The following is a 16,466-nucleotide window of genomic DNA, read 5'->3' as shown; positions in this document are numbered from 1 at the left end:
GCTAATATGATTAATACATTGGTCTATGGAAGAGATTTCACCAGAAGGTCCACTTACAAGGAGACTGAGGAGTGACCCTATAGAGATTTATAAAACCACGTGGGCATGCATAAGGTAAATAGCCAAGTTTTTTTTCCTAGGTGGGGGAGTTGAAAACCAAAGGACACAGGTTTAAGGTGAGAGGGGAAAGATTTAAAAAGGACCCAAGGGGTAACGTTTTGATGTTAGGGAGGTACGTGTATGGAATGAGCTGCTAGAGGTGGTGGTGGAGGCTGGTACAATTACAATATTTAAAAGGCATCAGGATGGGTACATGGATAGGACGAGTTTAAGAGGGATATGGGCTAAATGCTGGCAAATGGGACTGGGTCAGATTGGGATGTCTGTTCGGTGTGGACAAGTTGGACCGAGGATCTGTTTCTATGCTGCATGACTCTGATTATAACTTTACAAAAAACCAGATCATTTTAATTCTGATGAATTTACTCAAATCGCTTTCAAAGTTCTTATGCAGGTCTTTGATGAGAGCTGTCTCATTTGATACAGCATCAACATTTTAAATTATTTTTAAAAATTTCTTCAACGGGCATTAGTTTATTGTTTCATCGGCATCACTGACCAGGCCAGCATTTGTTGCCTGACCCTAACTGCCTCTTGAACTGAGTGGTGCGTTCAGCCATTTCCAAGAGTAGTTAAGAGCCATTGATGTTGCTCTCAATCTGGAGTCACATGTAGGCTGGACTGGGTAAGGACAGCAGATTCTCATTTCTAAAAAACATGCTTAAACTTCTGTTAAAAACCAAATGGGTTTTCACAATAAACAATTGTTTCATGGTCACTGTGACCAAGGCTAGATTCTCATTCCAGATTTATTGATTGGAATTTAAATACAAAAGGTTTCTGTGGGGAGATGTGAACATGCATCCCCAAAGCCCCAAGTTTTACCAGGCCAGTGACACCACCACACCATCATCTCCCCCAAGCTCCTTCAGAGCCCCAAGAAAGAGCTCTAATAAAGGATTAAAAAGGGATTAAAAAGGAAATGTTTGGGCAGATGCTGAGGTCTTGATTGTAATTAAACTTAGATCAATTTAATTTAAACACAGTTAATTCTGACTGCAGAGGAGGGCATTCATCAGGTATATGCTGGGGATTAGTGCCAGATTCCTGAGGTTTCTCCCTCCAGGCACCTCACTCCACTGATCCATGACGACTGGAATCCAAACCCTATGCCTCCCACTAGACAGTCTACTTCATGCTAGGGTGACAACACATTTAATACGTGAATTTTAAGTAGTAAACATCACCAAGGCGCTTTTCCATGAAGCATTACCAAATGAAATGTGACAGCAAGCAACATAAGGAATGACATAAAGGCAGATAGAGATGTGAAGGTTTATGGAGGAAATTCCCGTCTCCAAGCAGCAAACATTACAGTCACTAACTGTGGAAAACTTAAAACTAAAGTTGCACAAAGGTCAGAACTGAAGGAGTGTGGAGATCCGAGAGCTGCAGGTGGTTTCAGAGGCAGAGAGTAAAGGGCACGTTAGAGGGAAGAGGTTTGGACTGGGTAGAGGTAGAAGGCTGCCTGGATTACAATGCTGCATGGACCCATATTGACCAAAAAGCACTGACTGCCTCAGCTCAAACTTGGAACTGCAACTTCAGCACTTGGCAAAGAAATTTGCCATTTCTACCCTCGCTCAAACAAAATGATGAGATTAGAAAGATTGCATATGGAGAACATTAATCATTTGGAGACTTCGTTCCGCAACGCCCCAGTTTTTAGCATGTTCCTGGGAAGAATCAAATATTGCCAACAGGAAATATCTAATCGATTGTGAATGATGAGAGAGAAAGTGAAACGCAACACATGAAAACTGGAGACTCACTCGTCCATTTACAGACATATCAACAAGGAGTATACAGAGGTCATTTGACCCATTCAAACACTTTCTGCCATTTAATAAGATGGTGGTTGATCGGATTGCAACCTCAAATTCATATTCAGGCCTACCCTGATAACCTTTCATCCTTTTGCTTACCAAAAATCCATTTAATTCTACCTTAAAAATATTCAAGGACTCAGTTTCTCTTTGTTTTAAGAGAAGAAAGAGTTCATGAATCTCAAACTTTTTCTCCTTGTCTATTTAAACGGGCACCGTCTTAATTTTTAAAGTCATCCCAAGTTCTCAATTCTTCTGTAAGAGGAAACATCTTCTCTACATCTATCCTGTCAATATTGCTCAAGATCTCATTTCAATCCTGCCACCTCTTACTCATCTAAAGTCCAGCAGATACATGTCCAACATTTCCTCAAAAGGCAACCCACCCAGAGTAGGTATTAAGTCTGGCATATCTTCGTTAAACTGGGTCAAATGCATTTACATCTTTCCTTAAATAAGGTAACTAGACTGTACACAGTACTCCAGGTGTGGCCTTGCTCATGCCATGTATGGCTGAAGCATAATCTTCCTACTGTAATTTTCAATTACCCCTGCAACAAATGCTAACATCTCATTAGCTTTCCAAATTACATGGTGTATTACACACTAGGTGTACTGAATAGTAACCTTTAGCTATTCACGCACAAGGACACACCTCTGCATCACAGAGCTCTGCAGTCTCATCATTTAGTTGACGTTATATAGTCATACAGCATAGAAACAGGCTCTTCGGTTCACCATGTCTATACTGACCAACTCTGCCCTGGTATTTACCTAGATGCTTCTTAAAAGTTGTGCGAGGATCTGCTTCCACAACACTCTCAGGCAGTGAGTTCCACATGTCTCTCACCCTCTGGGTGGGGGAAAAAAAAATCTTTTCTCAGGTCCCTTACTTATGCATCACCTTACATTTATGCCCTTTGGCCTCAGACATTTCTGACATGGGGAAAAGATTCTCATGATCTCCTCTGTTATGATTTGGCATACTTCAATAAGATCACCCCTCCAAAGTCAAGATTAGAGTGGTGCTGGAAAAGCACAGGTGGTCAGGCAGCATCCGAGGAGTAGGAAAATCGACGTTTAGGGCAAAAGCCCTTAATCAGGAAAGGGCTGATGATTCCTGATGAACGGCTTTTGCCCGAAACGTCAATTTCCCTGCTCCTCGGATGCTGCCTGACCTGCTGTGCTTTTCTAGCACCACTCTAATCTTGCCTCTGACCTCCAGCATCTGCAGTCCTCACTTTTGCCAAGATCACCCCTCCAGCCTCCTCTGCTTCAGGGAAAACAAACCCAGCCTATCCAGTCTCTCCTCATAACTGAGACTTTCCATCCCCAGGCAACATCCTGGTGAACCTCTTCTCCAGTGCAATCACATCTTTCCGATAGCGCGGTGGCCAGAAATGCACACAGTATTCCATCGGTGGTCTCAACAAAGTCCCATAAAATTGCAGCAGGATTTCCTTGCTCCAATATTCTATGCCCTGTCTAATGAAGTCAAGTAATCTATATGCCTACTTCACCATCCTGTCCATCCATGCTGATACCTTCAGGCATCTATGGACATGCACACCAAGGTCCCTTTGTTCCTCAGTATTCCCTAGGGACCTACCATTCATTGAGTTTGTCCTTCCCTTATTAGAATTTCCAAAATGCATCAATTCATACTTATCAAGATTAAATTCCATCTTCTATTACTCTGTCCAATTCATCAGCTAACAAATTGCTGACAATGAATTTCATCCTTTTCATGATAAACAACAATTTTTATGTCATCTGCAAACTTACTAAGTGTATCCTCTATGTTCACATCTAAGTTATTAATATGTCTAACACCCAGCAAAGATCCTAAGCACTGATCCCTGTAGTACACCACTGGTCATAGACTTCCAAACAATATTCCAACATCACCCTTTACCTCCTATTTGTAAGTTCAATTTTGGATCCAGGCTCCCAAATTGCCTTGGATCCCACGGGCTCTTGGACCAGCCTTCCATGTGGGACCATGTCAATAGCCTTCCGTAAGTCCATGCAAACAATGTCAACTGAACTACCTTCATGAATATATTTAGTCACCTTTACAATAAAACTCAATTAAATTAGTCAGACAGGATCTCCCTCTAACAAGTCCATCCTGACTATCCCTGATCAATTTTTGCCTTTCCAAGTGTTGACAAATGTTAAGCCAAATGAGAGTATAGTTTCTTGCCTTGTCTCCCTTTTTGAACAAAAGGATATCCAGTTGCGGTCTAATGGGTTCTTCTCATTAATTGGAAAAAACAATATTAATGCATCAACTATCTTATTAGGTACTTAACTCTCGGATGAATACCATCAGGACGAGGGCACTTGTCAGTCTACATCACTATTAATTTGCACAGGGCTTCTACTCTAGCGATGGTAATTTTCCTGAAGTCCCCTCTCACTTCCATTTCCTGATGCCTATCTGCTTTTAGATTCTAACCTGCAGCCTCTATAGGAAAGATTAATGCAAAATACCTGTTTCAATTTGTCTGCCCCACTTTTGTTAACTCCCCAGACACACTTTGCTGACTTGTCTTAAAATATTTACAGAAACTCTTACTTTTGTTTATATTTCAGGCTAGCTTTCTCTCAAAAAAACAACAGTAACTGGGGATAATTTAGTGCAAGTCTTTGGCATTTTTATATTTTGCCCACTCTTGTGATGCACCACTGTCTTTGCACAAATGACTGGCTTTTCTTGGAGTCAGATAGTACCTTTAAGGTTTCTAGTTGATTAGAGAAAGGGCATGTCTTTCCCCTGGAACATTTTTCCCTCTTGTTGGGGCAATTTAAATGTTACATACTGGTGTGCTAGGCCTGCACTCTAATGTAGGGGATTGGTTATCATGGAGGGGTCTCCTTCCGAACCTTCTCTCCTTCTTGCCTGAGGTGTGGTGACCCGCAGGTTAAACCCGCGCCAGTTGTCTTGGTCTCTAATGACAGAGCAGTCCAATGGTCTGGCAAAACTATTAAAAGCTCACACTTTACACCACTTTCATCTCTTTTTCTATTTCACCATTAACATTCTTTTATTTTGCACATGGTCCCCACCAGCCACCCTCTTAGTCCATGCCTCTGTCAAAAGTATGAAAAAAAAAATCCCCAACACTTTTCAGTTTTGAAGAGGATTCACACTGGACTCAATTTTGCTTTCTCTAAACAGATGGTCCCAGACCTGCTGAGTTTCTCCAGCATTCTTTATTTCCTTTTCAGATGTGGCAGATTAAAAATCCAGATATGGCATTTCTGATCAGTAGATTCAACAATGAGTAGCATGACACATTCTTGATGATGTCATCTCAATACTCTTTCATAGAATTCACATGTCAACTTCAACATTTTATGTATCTGTCAAGAAGGAGCAAATCAAGGTAGTTTGATTGTTGTAAATGGAATTGCCTTTGGTTACTGAATGCAGGCGGTTGCTTTATAAGAAATCCCACACGTGTGAACTACAAACAATTGTGTATAGGCGTTTTCTACTAATTCCGTGATTAATTCAGTGTCACACCTCTGATGAGTCAGCAACTGTCGTCAAATACTCAACAGGTGTCAACAGTTCTGCTCTGTAGTTTGGTTCACAGTTCCTAATTTTACCCATTGCTGATTTGAAGAAACCAGTCAATATTGACTAAGAAAGGTCTCGCTATAAACCCATCAGATTCCACAGTCACTGGCCAGCTCTCCTGTACCTTAATACAAGTAGTCAATCTTCATGGAGCCAAGTACAGCCTCCCTGAGCACTTCACAGCCAGATATCTCAAAGTTAATGCACACAATTCCAAGTGGATACATTTTAAAAAATATTCACTCTCAGAATATAGGTGTCAATGGCTATGGCTGTGCCCATCCCTATGTGTCCAGAGGGCAGTTATGAGTCAACCACACCACAGTGGGTCTGGACTGTCATGCTGGTCAGATTGGGTAAGGATGGCAGATTTCCTGCCTTAAAGGACATTAGTGAGCCAATTGTGCTTTTCCAACAATTGTCAATAATTAGATTCTTATCGAATTAAAGTTCCCAATAGCAGAATTCGACCTGGAGTTCCAAGAACATTACTTGGCTCTCTGGATTCATAGTCTTAGGGGATAATTCCACTAGGCCATCACCTGCACGGGACTGTGCTCCTGGTATCAGCGCTGAGGAGTGAGAACTCGTAAAAAACCTTCCTCGTCTCCATCTTATACAGAAGAACCCTTAATTCCTCAGTTTCCGATTCCCAACACAAGGGGGAAACAGTTGGTCAGTATTCACGTGCAAATTTCTCAATCTACAAGATGCGCTGCAGAAATTCACCGAAGATCCTTAGGCAGCACCTTCCAAACCCATGAATACGAAATGTCTAGAAGGACAAGTGTAGCAGATACATGGGAAGGCCACCTGCAAGTTGCCTCAAAGGCACTCATCAGCATGACTGGGAAATATATCACTGTTCCTTCAGTGTCGCTGGGCCAATATCCTAGAATTTCCTCCGTAACAGCACTGTGGATCTACCGATAGCACATGGACTGCAGTAGTTCAAGAAAGCAGCTCACCATCACCTTCTCAAAGACAGCTAGGGATGGTCAATAAATGCTGGTCCAGCCAGTGACACCCAGGTCCGACGAGTGAATAAAAAAAAACAAACTTGCATGTTCTAATAAGGCCAGCTCTCATTTTGCCAACTGCAATGAGGATAGGCCCAACTTGCTCAACCTCTTCATCGCTGGAATCCCATGGCAGTATTTCAAAGAAGGGAGAACATCACTAGCCCTCCCCGGCCACACCCCATGCCACCAAAACTAACTGTCTCTCAACCAGCATTGCTGAAGTAGATCTCACAAAAGCTAAAGATAATATAGTAAACATAGGAGGCATGGTTAAGTAAGTTTGTAGAGGATACCAAAATTGAAGATACAGTGGACAAAGAAGGAGGCTACCTCAGACTACAACAGGATCTTGATCAGATGGGTTAATGGGCTGAGGATTGGCAGATGGAGTTCAATTTAGATAAATACGTGATGCTGCATTTTGGAAAGGCAAATCAGGGCAGGACTTGCAAACTTAATAGGAAGGTTCTGGGGAGTGTTGCTGAACAAAGATTTTATAGTGTAGGTTCATATTCCTTGAAAGTGGAGTTGCAGATTGATAGGATAGTGAAGGAAGTGTTTGATATGCTTTCCTTTATTGGTTAGTGCATTGAGAATAGGAGTTTGGCAGTCATGTTGCGGCTGTACAGGAATATTGCATGCGATTCTGGTCTCCCTGCTATCGGAAGGATATCGTGAAACTTGAATGGGCTCAGAAAAGATTTACTGGGAGTGTTGCCAGGATTGGAGAGTTTGAACTAGAGGTAGAGGCTGAGTAAGCTGGAGCTGTTTTCCCTGGAGGGTCAGAGGCTGAGGGATGACCTTATAGAGGTTTACAAAATCATGAAGGGTGTGGAAAGGGTGAATAGCCAAGGTCTTTTCCCCCAGCACAGGTTTAAGGGGAGAGGGGACAGATTTAAAAGGGACCTAAGGGGCAGCTTTGACGTGCAGAGTGTGCTGCATGTATGGAATGAACTGCCGGAGGAAGTGGTGGAGGATAGTACAATTACAATATTTAAAAGGCACCTGGAGGGTATATGACTAGGACAGGTTCAGAGGCATATGGGTCAAATACTGACAAATGGGAGTAGATTAATTTAGGATATTTGGTCAGCATGGCCAGGTTAGACCAAAGGGTCTGTTTCAATGCTGTACAGCTCTGACTCTATAGTGGGGTAAAGGCAGTTGTTCTATTATTTTATTGGTGATGATCAAGATAGCGCATACATTTTACATTCAAAAGGTCATTGGTTCGAGACCCACTTCAGGGACAAACATAAGCCCAAATGTAGCACTGAGGGGTGGGTCACATCATCAGAGGCGTTGTTTCTTGGATAACATTAAACCTAGTCCTCACCTGCCCTCTTTAGGTCAGACACAAAATGTGACTAATGTGAAGGTAAGCTAGGGAACAATGATTGCGTTTATCCCAACAAAAACAATTTCTCTGCTTATCATCACGCTGCTACCTATGGGATCTTACTGTGCTTCCACTGATTTGTGCATTTCTGATATGACAACAATGACCACAAAAATTATTTTACTGACTGCAAAGTGCTTTGGGATGTCCTACACAAATGCCAATATTTTATTTCAGTAAACTGAAAATGATTATGTTCTCAGGGTCACAGGGGTTGGCTTGAAACCATGAAGTTACACAATGAGACAAGCAAGCAAATGAATCAGACTGTTGCTATGTTTTTTTAAAAAAAAATGGATGCATTCCAGTTTGGAGCTTTCTTTGTCCCACACAAATGAACAGATCCGTGTAATTGGTCAGACAAGCTTGTTTATCTCAAAGATACATTGCTGATGCAATACTAGCGACTGCAGGGAGTCAAATCTCCAAGTTAAACCAACTGCTTGGCCTGTCTAGCTCATCACGCACTGCAAGATAATACAATACTCACATGACCATACAATGAGGATCAGAAAAGGCGTACAAGAGCCGTGAAGCATCACAGGCAAACATCGTACCTCCTCCACAGCAGCAGGAAGGACTTTGTACTGGTTAAGAGTCTCACCCTCGAGGTCAGCTAACTCATTACAGACCAGCAGCAGCTGAATGCATCACTTATTTCCCATCTTCTAATCTCTCACTTTGCATAAAGATTTTTTTCCTTGATCCTTTCAAAACAATGTGGTAATTACCAATGACCCAACACACACCACACATATGGGGAGGGACAGCAGTAGAGGAGGACAAACAAACACTGATACACCTTCTCAGAGATCTGCCTCTCCTCAAACCACATCAAACTGTGCTCACGACTTGCAAATGATTAAAGTATAGTAATTCATTCAGTCGGTCAAGACTGCTCAGCCATTCAGGACAACTTTGGGTTTCCACTGCACTTTACCTGCTCACTCCCATATCCCTCAATCCCCCGAGACACTAAAATTTTCTGTTTACCTCAACCCTAACTATATTCAACAATGGACCATCCACACCCTCTGGGCCACAGTAACCTATAGATTTACAACTAGCAAGTCATGTTGTTTCTTCTCACCTCAGTCCCAAATGATCAGCCCCTTAATCCTGAGTCAGTGCCCATGCTTTAGATTTCCCATTTAGCAGGAACAATCTCTTGGCTGTCTACTTTGTCACTCCCCCACTCTTTTAAACTCCAGAAAATACGAACCCAATTTACCTTAGCCTCCATCATAGGATAACAACTTCATCCCAGTTATCACTTTAAGGTGGTGAGTTCATGATAGTCGTGACAGGTGTCCAAGTCTGTACCGGCAGTGGCTAAAGCCCATCAGACTGGAGCGGCAGACCTTTAAGCACATGATTAAGTTTACGACACTGCTCACCCAGTAATGCAACAACAGCAATCTGACGAGCCAGGCTTCAAAGACCCCCGCTGCAGTTTGAAAATTTTCAAACAAAAATATCTCCCATCAGAAAAACAACTGTGGGAATGTCATAAAAGTTCATCTGGTTCACTTTTAGGGAATGAAATTTACTGACCCTGCCTAACTGCCCTACATGTGATTCCAGAACAATGTGGTTGGCACTTCACTGCTCTCTGAAATAGCTTAGTAAGCCACTCGCCTGTATTCATGAAGGTGGTTCACCATTAGCTTCAAGGACAATTAGGCATGTACAATGAATGCACACCTTGCCAACAAACCCTACCTGCTGTAAATAAATTACTACTGATTGGTGGCAAATCGTGTGCAAAGGAGTGGAGATTAGAGATCCAAAGAAATTTAGTTGGTTCAGATGCACAGACCATCAAAGTGTCCCAAAGAGACATCGAAAGTATTCAAAACGCCAAATGGAATAAAGAGAGAAAATGCTTGGAAAAAAATATGGTAACTAGTAGAGAAAGAAACAGAGATAATGATTCAAATCAAGGTCCTTTCATCAATAAAGGGAAATGTGAGGAATGCAATAGGTTTGAAAAGCAAAGTAGGTGAAGGTCTGTAACAGGGCAGAAGACAGGAGACATTGAGTGATGAGAGAGATGATGGTGCAAGGCAGAAGGTGGTGGCAGGGAGACAAGTAAAAAAGGAATTGTCCAGAGGTGGAGTGAATGGCACTATGAACGTCATCTGCCTGAAAAGGAGAGAGGAGTGAAACAATAGTAGGGGCACAGTACCTCAAAACTGGCAACCTCCAGGCCAACACTGCCGGAGTTCAAGTTGGGTAGTTTGGGCATTGGCGTCTTCAGGGATCAGTGCTGGGACCCCAGTTATTCATTATATTAATGATTTGGATGAGGGAACAAAATATAACATCTCAAAGTTTGGGTGGGAGGGTGAACTGTGACGAGGATGCAGAGATGTTCAGTATGATCTGGACAGGTTGGGTGAGTGGGCAAATCAATGGCAGATGCCATATAATTTGGATAAATGCAAGGTTATTCACTTTGGAAGCAAAACCAAAGTGGCAGATTATGACCTGAATGGCTGTAAATTGGGAGAGGGGAGTGTGCAGTGGGAGCTGGGTGTCCTTGTGCATCAGTTGCTGATGGTAAGCGTGCAGGTGCAGCAGGTGGTAAAGGCGGCAAATGGGATGTTGGCCTTCACTGGGAGGGGTTGAGTACAGGAGCAGGGGTGTGTTGCTGCAGTTATACAGGGCCTTGGTGAGGCCACACCTAGAATATTGTGTGCAGTTTTTGTCTTAGTTTCTAAGGAAGGATGCTCTTGCACACGAGGGAGTGCAGCAAAAGTTTACCAGGCTGATCCCAGGGATGGTGGGACTGAAGAATGAGGAAAGATTGACTAGGTCAGGATTGCTTTTGCTGGAGTTCAAATAAATGAGGGAGATCACAGAGACTTATAAAATTCTAATAGAACTAGACAGTGTAGATGCAGGGAGGATGTTCCCGATGGTGGGTGTGTCCAGAACCAGGGGTCACAGTCTGAGGATTTGGGGTAGATCATTTAGGACAGAGATAAGGTGACATTTCTTCGCCCAAAGTAGATGATGCCAAAACATTGAATGTATTCAAGAGGCGGCTAGATATAGCACTTGGGGCAAATGGGATCAAAGGTTGTGGGAAGAAAGCAAAATTAGGCTACTGCATTAGATGGTCAGCCATGATCGTGATGAATGGCAGGACAAGCTTGAAAGGCCAAATGGCCGCCTCCTGCTCATATCCTCTATGCTTCTATGTTGACCAAAAAGGATGGAATGGTTTTGAAATAAAGACATTCTGGGCAATACTGACTGATTGAATCCAATGGTGCAGCATGTGAAGGGATAGTGGGAGGAGTTTGACACTGTAACCTCGATTTCGCACACTGCCTGTAAGCTGACACCCCTGGCAGGAGGGGAAAGCAGAATGGAATGAGAAGAGCAATGTACTCAACCAGGCATTCTGCTGAAGCATACTCCTCTGAACTCTGAAAACAAATTACACAGCAGCTTTCCTTCCTTTTCACCTGACAGGCTGCACTGTTAAAACTTGTTCTAACTCGCACAGTCTGTGGAATTTAGTTTCAAGAAAGGCTTCAAACATGCTTCCAATGGGGACTTCAAAAGGGACTGTTTCGACATTATTGGCACTTTAACAGTTCTAACTTCAATCCTTTCCCAGCTCCAGCATTTTCCTTTGTGCTTATAGAAAGGGGTGTTAACTACATCAACTCTTGGAGGGACAGACAGCATCGATTTATATAATTAGTGGTGGGTTATGGTAACTGACACGTGGCAGGGCTATTAACCCGTGAATGGAGGAGAGCAGCTTGCAGAATGCATGAGAGACCCACCGTGTTCACTAAACTCTTCACAACAATTCCTTACAGTTATAAGCTGTTGTCAAGAGCCTGCTATATATTTATGTAGCATTGTCATAAGACAGAATGACTTGTGACACGGCACAGGAGCATTCTCAAGTTAAATTTGATTAGCCATGCATGATGATATTAGTGACGAGTGACTAAAAGCTTGGTCAAAATCGTCCTGCAGATATTTGAAAGCCATAAGGCTGGAGATGGTTAGGATCTAGACTACCATTGACTGACTTCAAAACTTAACAGGAATTTAAAATTAATGTGTTGTTACATTGGGATATAATAGAAGTCAATAAGTGTCGGAAGTGACCAAGATGTGAAGGTGATCCAAATGAAAGCAACAAATTTATATATAAACACACTTATTAGGAACAGCTTTGTCCCTCTCGTTAGTCAAGCATCAATCTACTTCCATCCTAAATACCTTCAACGATCCTGACCAATATTCCCTCAATTTATCTTAGCCCGTGTGCATGGATCTCTGAGGCTTGTCCATTGCATTGACTTCCAAAGCTGAAAGTCAATGCACCAGTAGACCAATTGGGTGTGGAATGCCAGTGGGACTGCAGGGAAAAGGCAGGTGAGGGGGAGACAAGGTGAGTTGCAGCGATCTGGCAATTGATATAATGGGCTGTTGGCTGTCTCCTTTGCTAACACTGTTTGGTGATTGTTCATTGCTCAAGAACACATGAATGAGAAGTGAGCCATTCGGTCTCTCAAACCTCGTTATTGAGTTCTTTACTGAAGTGACAAGAAAGGTCAGCGAAGGTCGAGCAGTGGATGTGGTGAATGCATGGAATGTGTTGCCAGCGGTGGTGGAGGAAACAGTCATTAGGGACATTTAAGCAACTGCTGGACATGCACATGGATAGCAGTGAGTTGAGGGGTGCGTAGGTTAAGTTATTACATTTTACATTAGGATTAAACCTCAGCACAACAGAGGGCCAAAGGGCCAGTTCTGTGCTGCAGTTTTCCATGTTCTATGTTCTTCGGACATTTGGACTGTGGCTGTAACTCCATAATTCTGTCCAAAACCCTCAACTCTCTTATCAAAAGTCTGCCCAACTCAGCCTTGAACATATTCAATGACTCTAGCCTGCACTGCTCACTGGGGAAGAAATTCTGCAAACTAACGACCCTCAGAGAGCAAAGATTTTCACCACTGATTCCTATGTTAAACTGTGCTCCCCAAACAGTGATTTGTTATTAACATATAATATAGAAGGATATTAGGCAGCTGCTGTAGTAAAATCCAGAAAGCAGAGGGCCCTAATGGGTCAAATCAGCGACAATGTAATATCCAGGATGTAGTAGAGATTTGTAGCAACTACAAAGAAACTGGCTTGAAAATTCAATAAAGTCTTGTGACTTCTAATGCTCTTCAACATGTTGTTAAACATGAACTGATGGTAATTGCACAAGATTAGGCTTTCCAGCTGTAACCACCTTCAAAACCTTTCCACCCCACCCTACTATTAACCCCATCTAACTCCCACGATAATAACAGCTCTCCCAGTACCACAGCTAGAAGTCACCCTCCAGTATAACTTATGCCTAGCACCATGACCAAAAACTGACCCATTGTCATAGATAACAGCAACCTGCAACCACCAGAAACCCACTGGGCTTTCCCAGAATTAACTACTATCGCAGCCACACTCACCAGCAACTCAGGGATTGTCAAAGGCAAAAAAGGTGCATGTTGATACAAAGGTGGTGGTAATAGAAGGGGGAAAAAAAATGACCAAAGAAGGTAGGTTATATGGACAATGAGCTCATCGAGGGCATGAGAGGAGGGGCAAGAAACTGGAGACAGAGGTTCAGGTTGGAACTAAGTGGGGAAGAGGAGATAATAATGTGCGGAGATTATTTTATTTATCTCTATAAATAAGGTATTTGTTATACAGCCCAATAGTGGCTGCAATTGAAAAGCACTTGATTGGTTATAAAGAAATTTGGGCAGCTTGAGATCATGTAAGGTGCCATATAAATGCAAGTCTTTCTTTGTAGTTAAATGTGGGTGGGGGAAGAGGGAGGTCAAGAGAACAACTAAAGTGAGGTTTCTAAAAAAAGAGCTGGGAATTATCTGGGTTGTCCAAAATTATCCAGCAGCAGCAGCAGTGGGTTTTGTAAATTTGATACTGCACAGCCAGATCTAAGCCAGTTATTTTGCAGATATCAATATAAGTTCTCCCGTTCTGAAGGAGGGTCACTGGACCAGAAATGTTAACTCTGATTTCTCTCCACAAATGCTGCTCGACCTGCCAAGTTTTTCCAGCAATTTCTGATTCTCAGCATCCACAGATCCTTTGTTTTTTCTTATACAATAGATAAGCCTCATCCCTGGTACTCGAAGGGCGATGGTGGGGTCATAGTCCTGGAAACAACTAGAATTGAGGGTAGGCGGAAGAATACTCTGAGAAGGATATCAAATATGAAGACGAGGGACACATGAAGCAAAATTAATACCAAATGGAAAGACAAAGACTTTCCTGCATCATCATCAGGGATGATGGTCAGTGTTAAAAGTTTCTTACAAGGGTCTTCCTGTGACTGAGCATATCAAAGACCGGCAGCTGGTGGTTTGAAAGTAGATTTGTAAGTAGGTGAGGAAGTTTGCTCCCCAAGGCTTGACAATTAGAAAACGGACATTTCTTGACATCGTCCCTGACTTACAAGAGCATCTTTTCTTTTGAAATTGAAATTGAAGCAGCTGGAGAACATTGTGTCTGTTTGCTCTGACTGAATAAATAAATGACAATGGAATGTTACCCCTTTGATGTCAAGTGTCTCTCTGCATTCATACTTTAGTGTGAGCTCACCACTTCCAAGCCACCTTAGACTGTAAAACCGACATCTCCATCACCTAGAAGGACAGGGCAGGGCAGCAGATTCCTGGGAATATCACAACCCCCAAGTGCCTGTCTCCAAGCCTAATTTGCAAACATATCACCGTTCCTTCATTATTGACGTGTCAAAACTTACTCCCTAACAGCACTGTGGATGCCCCCACATCACGTGAACTGCAGTGGTTCAAGAAGACAGCTCACCATTACCTTCTCCAAGTATGATTTAGCCAGTGACCCCCACATTTGAATAAAAGCAAAAAACATTTTGCACAGAAGCAAAGCTGCCAGTATCAGAGAGGTCAATGAGATTCTCTGAAGCAGCACAGAAATCATGTTCCCCTAACGACTGAGCTGCTTATATTCCCAACCACTGAAGTGGTTTTGTTTTTAGATTACATTACTTACAGTGTGGAAACAGGCCCTTCAGCCCAACAAGTCCACACTGCCCCGCCAAAGCGCAACCCACCCATACATTTACCCCTTACCTAACACTACGGGCAATTTAGCCTGGCCAATTCACCTGACCTGCACATCTTTGGACTGTGGGAGGAAACCGGAGCACCCGGAGGAAACCCACGCAGACACAGGGAGAATGTGCAAACTCCACACAGTCAGTCGCCTGAGGTGGGAATTGAACCCGGGTCTCTGGTGCTGTGAGGCAGCAGTGCTAACCACTGTGCCGCCCTTGGTTGGTGCAGGCCAAGTATCATCTTGTAATTCAAACATTTAGCACCATAATTTGTCCTGCTTGCCACAGGTGTGTACGAAAAGAAAATCAATCTTACAGTTTTGAATATTTCAATGGCCGAATATCAAATCATTAAAGGTGCCTTAGGAACGTGATCTTCCTAGAAATTCACAATCTTCCCTTTAAGACAAAAATTCCATGATCAATAATTTTGCAGTTGATGAAATAAATCCGTTAAAAAAAAAACTCTTCAAGGATGGGGTCATCACTGCCTGGACCAGCATTTATGGTCCAACCCTAACTACGCAAGTAGGGATGAGCTGTTTTCATGAACCACTGCGATCCATGTGCGGTTGAGTTGACCTACAATGCCATATAGAGGGAATTCCAAGACTTTGACCCAGTGACACTGAAGGAATGGCGATATATTCCCAAGTCAGGATGCAGACTAGCTTGGAGGGGAACTTGAAGGAGATAGTGTTCCCATGAATCTGCTGCTCTTGACCTTCTAGATGGTAGTGGCCGTGGGTTTGAAAAGTGCTATCTAAGGAGCTGTAGGGAATTTGAGGTGCATTGTGCAGATAATACACACTGCTACTACTGAGTGTTGGAGCAAGAGGATGTTTGCGGATGTGACGCCAATCAAGTAGGTTGCTTTGTCCTGGATGGTGTCAAGCTTCTTAGTAATGTTGCAACTGTACCCATCCATGCAAGTGGGGAGTATTCAATCACACTTGCGACTTGTGCCTTGTAGATGGCGGACAGGGTTGGGGAGGCTAGTGGTGAGCAACTTGCCAAAGGATTCCAAATCTCTCATCTGCTCTTGTAACCACTACTTATATGGCTCGTCCAATTCAGTTTCTGTCAACTGTTGGCTTCAGTCATCAGTTTTGCAGTGATGTGTTGGGCTCTTCCACCACCGAGGATGGGGATTTTTGTGGACGGGACTTTTGTGGACACGCCACCCTCCAGTGAGTTGTTTAATTGTCCACCACCATTCATGACAGGATGTGGCTCGACTGCAGAGCTTAGATCTGAACCATTGGTGGTGGGTTCACTTGGCACTCTCACTTGCATCAGGGACTTTCCAGGATGAAGAATGACTATTTTAAGGGATTACATCAATTTGTGCAACATGATTCAATC

The 16,466-nt window shown here is 42.9% G+C and overlaps 1 protein-coding gene across 3 annotated transcripts in view; it reads right to left on the bottom strand.

Annotated features, from left to right (window-relative positions):
• LOC122551826 (serine/threonine kinase 11 interacting protein) overlaps positions 1-16,466 on the bottom strand; it is a 120,410-nt gene that overhangs the window by 31,760 nt on the left and 72,184 nt on the right. The gene's annotated exons all lie outside the window — the stretch shown is intronic.

The sequence above is a fragment of the Chiloscyllium plagiosum genome, chromosome 7 (genome assembly GCF_004010195.1).
Source record: "Chiloscyllium plagiosum isolate BGI_BamShark_2017 chromosome 7, ASM401019v2, whole genome shotgun sequence".
Taxonomy (NCBI): Eukaryota; Metazoa; Chordata; class Chondrichthyes; order Orectolobiformes; family Hemiscylliidae; genus Chiloscyllium; species Chiloscyllium plagiosum.
Note: the sequence above shows the minus strand (reverse complement) of the source record. Positions and strands in the feature narration are given on the sequence as shown.